Source organism: Oncorhynchus kisutch, linkage group LG21, assembly GCF_002021735.2.
Source record: "Oncorhynchus kisutch isolate 150728-3 linkage group LG21, Okis_V2, whole genome shotgun sequence".
Lineage (NCBI taxonomy): Eukaryota > Metazoa > Chordata > Actinopteri > Salmoniformes > Salmonidae > Oncorhynchus > Oncorhynchus kisutch.
The window spans coordinates 1,462,192-1,469,105 of NC_034194.2; positions in this window are offsets into that span (position 1 = coordinate 1,462,192).

Genomic DNA, 6,914 nt, shown 5'->3' on the forward strand with positions numbered 1-6,914 from the left:
GTTATGGCATGAATTTTGACGCTGAAACGCAGCCTGTCCAGCTGTGATACACACTGCTAATATGCGCGTGGAACAAGAGTAGCCTAATTTGCTTTTGGTGCCTGTGTATTTAATATTTAGAAGCATAAAAATGTACAAAAATACCCATTTTTGTTTTATTCGGTTTAAAAACCAAGCGTAGCCTCCTCTCCTCTCAATGAAGGCTTTTTTTTGGTCCTGCCTAATGCAATTGCAAAGTAGTCAAGACTGTTGACAAAGGGTTTGGCTCGTGAGCCCGCTTGGAAATAAGTCTTGTTTTAATAATATGGGGAGAAAAGATGGTGCTTTTAAGTGTGACATTTTGTTTAAAACTATTCATTCTCTTTTTTATGCCTTATCAATAATGAATTGAATCTTGCTTATTGACAAGGTTTGGCATGTCCATGCTCAGCCATAATGTAATTTACAGTAGGCCTAGCCCCTATATCAGTGTGAATGCCATTGAAGCTATGCAATACTTAGAACAATATGGAATATGCAAATGGGTTCAATATAAAATATTTAGCAAACGAAGGTCTACATTTTGTTGTTTTGGTTTCTGTACACCATTTAACTAACTATAACGGACTAACATTTGATTTGGAGTTAATTCCAAGGTAATACATAAAGACCTTTAAATACATAACTTGAAGCAACCACATCTTTGGCCATGGAGCACGTTCTGATTGGCCAGTGAGAATCCAAGTCTCGACCTGTCTATTCATCAAAACACTTTCTCGGCAATGCCAGCAAGTCCACATATAATTATAATAGTGAAAATTAGCTCAAATATTTCTGACACGCCACTGAACCTATAGCGCTACCACCTGCGCTTAGATTTACCATTGTGTTAGGTTTGTTAAAAGCCCTATCAGTCACAGTAGCATTTTAATGTTGTTTTTGTCTCTGGTTACAACCAACTTAAACACCAGCACAGAAGTAAAAAGGTGTACACTCACTGAGCAAAACATGAATTAGATTGCTTTTAAACATGCCCCCATGAATGAGAATGGTGACTATTTTGGTGACTGCTAGGCTTAATTTCTAATCACTTGGCCTAGGCTGTAGCTGTCTTTTCCCACTGAAAATGCAATGCACCAACGTCTCATCACTATGCTAAGGACTCTGGAACTAACACATCCCTCTGCAACTGGATCCTGGACTTCATCAAGTAGGCAACAACACGTCTGCAACAACACCACCATTAAGTTTGCTGACGACACAAAAGTGGTAGGCCTGATCACCGACAATGATGAGACGGCCTATAAGGAGGAGGTCAGAGTACTGGCAGTGTGGTGCCAAGACCACAACTTCTCCCTCAATATGAGCAACACAAAGGAGCTGATCGCTGACTACAGGAAAAGGCGGGCCGAACAGGCCCCATTTAACATCTACGGGGCTATAGTGGAGCGGGTCAAGAGTTTGAAGTTCCTTGGTGTTCACATCACCAACAAACTATCATGGTCCAAACACACCAAGACAGTTGTGAAGAGGGCATGACAAAACCTATTCCCCCTCAGGAGACTGAAAAGATTTGGCATGGGTCCCCAGATCCTCAAAAGGTTCTACAGCTGCACCATCGGGAGCATCCTGCCCAGTTGCATCACCGCCTGGTATGGCAACTGCTCGGCATCTGACCGTAAGGCGCTACAGAGGGTAGTGCGAACGGCCCAGTACATTAAGCTTCCTGCCATCCAGGACCTATATAATAGGCGGTGTCAGAGGAAAGCCCATAAAATTGTCAGGACTCCTGTCAGCCAAGTTCTCTGCTACCGCTCGGCAAGCGGTACTGGAGCACCAAGTCTCGAACCAAAAGGCTCCTCAACAGCTTCTACCCCCAAGCCATGAGACTGATGAACAATGAATAAATTCGCCACCGGACAATTTACACTGATTCCCCCCCCCCGCCTTTTGTACACAGCTGCTACTCGCTGTTTATTGTCTATGCATATTCACTTCACCCCTACCTACATGTACAGATGACCTCAACTAGCCTGTACCCCTGCACACTGACTCGGTACCGGTGCCCCCTGTATATAGCCTCATTATTCTTATTGTGTTACTTTTTATTTTAGCCTACTTGGTAAATATGTTCTTAACTCTTCTTGAACTGCACTGTTGGTTAAGGGCTTGTAAGAATTTCACGGTAAAGTCTACACTCTTCGGCGCATGTGAGAAGTAAAGTTGGATTTGATTTTGACATGAAGTAACTGCTTAGCTCTCACTGCAGTGTTCGTGGTGGTTGGCAGAGAGGCTTGAGTTAGGAGAGGGTCTCTATCTTCCTGGAATAGTTTCATGCCCTCCCCTGTCAACAATGTCATGTGTGTTTCAGTCCATGCACTCAATCCACATAAAGATGTGTAGAGCGCAGCAAGCCAAAACATCTTTCCTCCACGCTCTCGGGATGAAGGTTGATGGTGGTCGGGAAGACTCTGAAATGATTGGCTAGGATGCCAAAGGCTTTTTCCATGATCCTCCAAGCATTTGCCAGCCTGTAGTTGAAGACGTTTTTGGGCTCTTCAAGTTGCCAGTGTGGATATGGCTTCATGAGGTACGGCCTCAGGGGAAATGCCTCATCTGCAGTGATGGTCAGTGCTAGGAAGGGGCACAGCAGCAGGGATGTCGGCGATCCTCCGCCATCCGAAACCCCTCCATGGCATCCAACATTGACGTACAGTAAACCTGTAATTCCTGTCCACTAGTGACATCAACACAATGTGGATCCGGAGAGCATCAGTCCAAGACATCTGTTTAGCAAGAAACATTCCCTGAAAACAAGGGAATTACTATTTCAGTCGGTTCCCTTTCGGTTTGCAGTTAGGCAACATTGTGCAACATTCATCAACTCAATACCAGTTGCATTGTCTGAAAGCTGTCGGAAAGCTCCAGACACTGCAGTATGGAACAGAAAAGAAACGTTAAAGAAACCAGAAACAGTGATGGCCCAGGCTTGCTTCTACAGGTAGGGGTGTAGTACACAGCCTGTTGGACAGTCAGTCTCAGTCTCACTATTCAGACTTTACTAATGAGAGCTGCATTATAGCGTCACTGTCTTGACTCAGACTGTGCAGACTGCTATTGAGAACAATGTAGCCTATTATCTCTGCTCAGACTTTGATAGGCCATCATCATATGTCTCCAGAATTTGCAATTGAGAGTCATATTATGCTAGTGGATGTAGCTAGTAGCAATGTACTGTAGCTAGAAATGCCACCGATTTTTATCTCCTCTCGTCCGCCCCACTTACGTGGGGCTATCAAATGATCCTTTCAACACCGCCCGCCGCTCCTGTTGTCTGAGGGAATGTCAGCCATGCTTTGATGCCCTCTGTCCTCACTCTCTCACTCCTTCCCTTTCTTTCTTTCCCTCTCTCTTTTGTTATTCACTTGCTTCCTGGAAGCTGATTTTATGTTGCTTTTTTTAAAAAGCTGGCGTGTGTCTCAATTTGGCCCTTTTCCAAGTTATCATCCCTTCACCCTTCACCCATCCAGCTCTCTTTTCTTTCCCCTTATCATCCCTCTTATTTCATGTTTTATGTTGTGTTTACGGGAGACAATAAAATCACAGTCGGGGGGGGGGGACAGGATATTTTAAGGCCCGTTAGACGTACGTCGAGGTATGGTAGGAGGAGAGGGAGGGATAAGCGAGTTAAAAGAAAGTGAGGTAGAGAGCCCTGAAGAGAGAGAAGTATGAAAGGGAGACCGAGATGGGGGGAGAGAAAATAAAGAAACGCATGAAAGGTAGAGAGAGGAAAGAAAGTGGTAGAGAGAAATATGAAAGGTACAGAGAAAGGTAAAATGAAAAAGGGAGGGAAAGTTAGAGAAGGGGTGTGGGGTGCATTGGAACAAGGAGGCATTGTGTAGGCCCCTTCTGGTAAAGACTGACAGTCTGAATTGCACCATGCTACAGCAGAGTCCTCAAAGCCATACTAGTCTGCTTCTGCTCACTCTCCCTTGGCCTGTGGCAACCTCAGGTAAGCTCAGAGACAGGGACGAGAAAAAGCGAAAGAAAGATGGAAGGAAAAAGGGAGCCCCGCCAATGATTTGTTTTGGCAACCTCAGGTAGGCTCAGGAAGAGGGAGGGAGAAATGATGATAAGAGATGGAGCTGATGTAGTAAGATGAGAAGAACAGGCAGCGGAGATGAGAAAGGAAGAAATAGTGAGGAAAAGAAAGGTCCCACTCCTCAGCCTTATCCCTCCATTCAAACAGTAATACCCTGTGACGCTGTCTCTGTCTGTCGTCTGGGTCTTTCTATCTGTCTGTGTGTGCATGCACTACGTGTGTGTCTCCAGTGAGCCAAACAATAAGAGACTCTTATAGGCTAGCTGCTAGCTGTTCCAACAGGCCTTTTGTGGGTGGGGATCTCCCTGGTTAAGTCCTATTGAACATGCCTGTGTATAGGCTTCCCTCAGCCCCTGTTCTTTAAACCCTCGGAGGTGCCACTCTGCCTCTCCACTTGTTGTTCTCTCCTCTGTGAACAGCCCTTCGGGTAAGCCTGTTTAAACCAGGCAAAGCTCTCCTTTTCAGGGCCCACCCACTCCCCCCTGTTTGAATGGAAATTCCTTTTCTCCTCCCTTTCTTCCCGCCTGGGCTTCTGAACCTTCCGAAAAGGTATGTGGTGTAACTGTTAATGCATTAAATTGATGAATGGCGACTGTCAGCGTGTGGGTTTATCTCCCGTGTCCCTCCGCCCCCTCATCAACTCTCCCCCCCCTACCCATCTCTCAGAGTGAAAGTGTCCCCTTGCCCACACGGGTCAGCGGGACAGGCACGCGCTAGCCAAGAGGTCAGTGGGGAGACCATTGTTTGTGTTTTGCAACACAAAAACCCCTCCTCCCAATCCTTATCCATCTCAGTACAATAAGCTCTCAACAAAGACTTAAGTGTTTGATGGAAACGTTCCAGTGCTCCTTGACTTTGCGCGTGATAGGCGCTAGACAAATTGTGTTTAATATGGAGCTGTTGAAGAACCTGACTAAACAGATTAGAGGTGAAATTAGATCCTTGATCACTCTGAACAATGAGAGAAACTGAGTCAAAGCTTTTAACACAGATTTAGTCGTGATGGATCGGAGAGGATAGGCAGCAGGAAACCTAGTGGTCTGACACATCACAGTGAACAGGTAACTGCTACCCTTTTTAGAACGAGGCAGAGGACCCACACAGTCAATAATCAGATATTCAAAATGGTTGGCTGAGTACAGGAATAGGAAACAATGGTACTGGTTTAATAGCTTGATTAGGCTTACCAGTTAATTGACAGGTGTGACAAGTTTTGATAAAATCAGAAACATCCCTCTTTAATCTAGGCCAAAAGAAATGTCTTAATATGCGATTGTAGGTTTTCCTCACCCCCATATGTCCAGCAACGTTGCTGTGAGAAGTTTCCAACACCAACTCACGAAGCTTAACTGGTACAACAACCTGACCTAATTGCCTCCCCCAGAAAACAACTATCATGAGACACCCACTTTCTCATCAGGACATCCTCTTGGACATCTCCCAACTGTTCTACAGGCACAATTTGGTCACGCAACTCTTCTAATGTGGGGTCATCCCGTTGCGCATTGATTAGATCTGAGCGGGTTACAGATAACGGGATAACAGGGAAAACAGTGACATACTTTGTATTATTATCATTAGTCGGCGCAGTGACCAGTTCGCCACGGCTCATAGAACGTGTCACTGCACACGCAGAGAACACCTCTGGGAAACTCTGTACACTCATCAGGAATCCCAACAAATGACAGCTTAGTGGAAACCACTAGAGATGGAAACACGACAGGCCATACACGCTCACCAGCCAAGTTATTCCCAAGGATAACGTCGATACCCTCAATAGGCAACAAAGGACGCACCCCACAACAACTTCACCAGCCCAGAATCCAACATCAGTTAATGCAATGGAACTGACAGTGTTCAAACCTATTCCCCTAATTAGAGCACTATTCCCCGACTCAGTCTCAGCAGAAAAGGGTAACACAGACTCCAACACAAATGATTCAGAGGCACCTGTGTCTCTCAGGATCTTCACTGGCACTAGGTCTTTACTTCCTAACATAGACACAAAACCTTCCGTAATGAAAGGTAAAATAGTCTGGATCAATATGGACTTTCACATGCTCCTGGGCCTGAGGAAATGAGTCATGAGTGAACTGATGTGGAACAGGTGCAGCTAACGCGGTAGGCTTAGATTTAGCGTAAGCACCCTTTGACCTGAGAAGTGGACAGTCGTTTTTCCAATGACCTGAACCTTGACAGTAGTGACACTCCTGCCCAAAGTCAGGCAACCCCTCCCACTCTGTCTGCCGTATTCTCTCTTTGTTGTTTCCTTACTAGGATGCTGGTGGGCGGAGTTGGGAGGGTCGTCAGCTACATGGGAAACACCTGGGCCCGGTGTCTCCCAGGACAAATACACCACTTCCCCATTCATGGAGGAGACTCTCTCCATGCAGACACACCTGGGCCCGGTGTCTCCCAGGATAAATACACCACTTCCCCCATTCATGGAGGAGACTCTCTCCATGCAGACACACTTGGGCCCGGTGTCTCCCAGGATAAATACACCACTTCCCCATTCATGGAGGAGACTCTCTCCATGCAGACACACCTGGGCCCGGTGTCTCCCAGGATAAATACACCACTTCCCCATTCATGGAGGAGACTCTCTCCATGCAGACACACCTGGGCCCGGTGTCTCCCAGGATAAATACACCACTTCCCCATTCATGGAGGAGACTCTCTCCATGCAGACACACCTGGGCCAGGTGTCTCCCAGGATAAATACACCACTTCCCCATTCATGGAGGAGACTCTCTCCATGCAGACACCTTTATAGATTTTGTTGTGTTTCTTGGTGTTTTTTTGGTTGTTTGCTTTAGCATCTTTCAACACC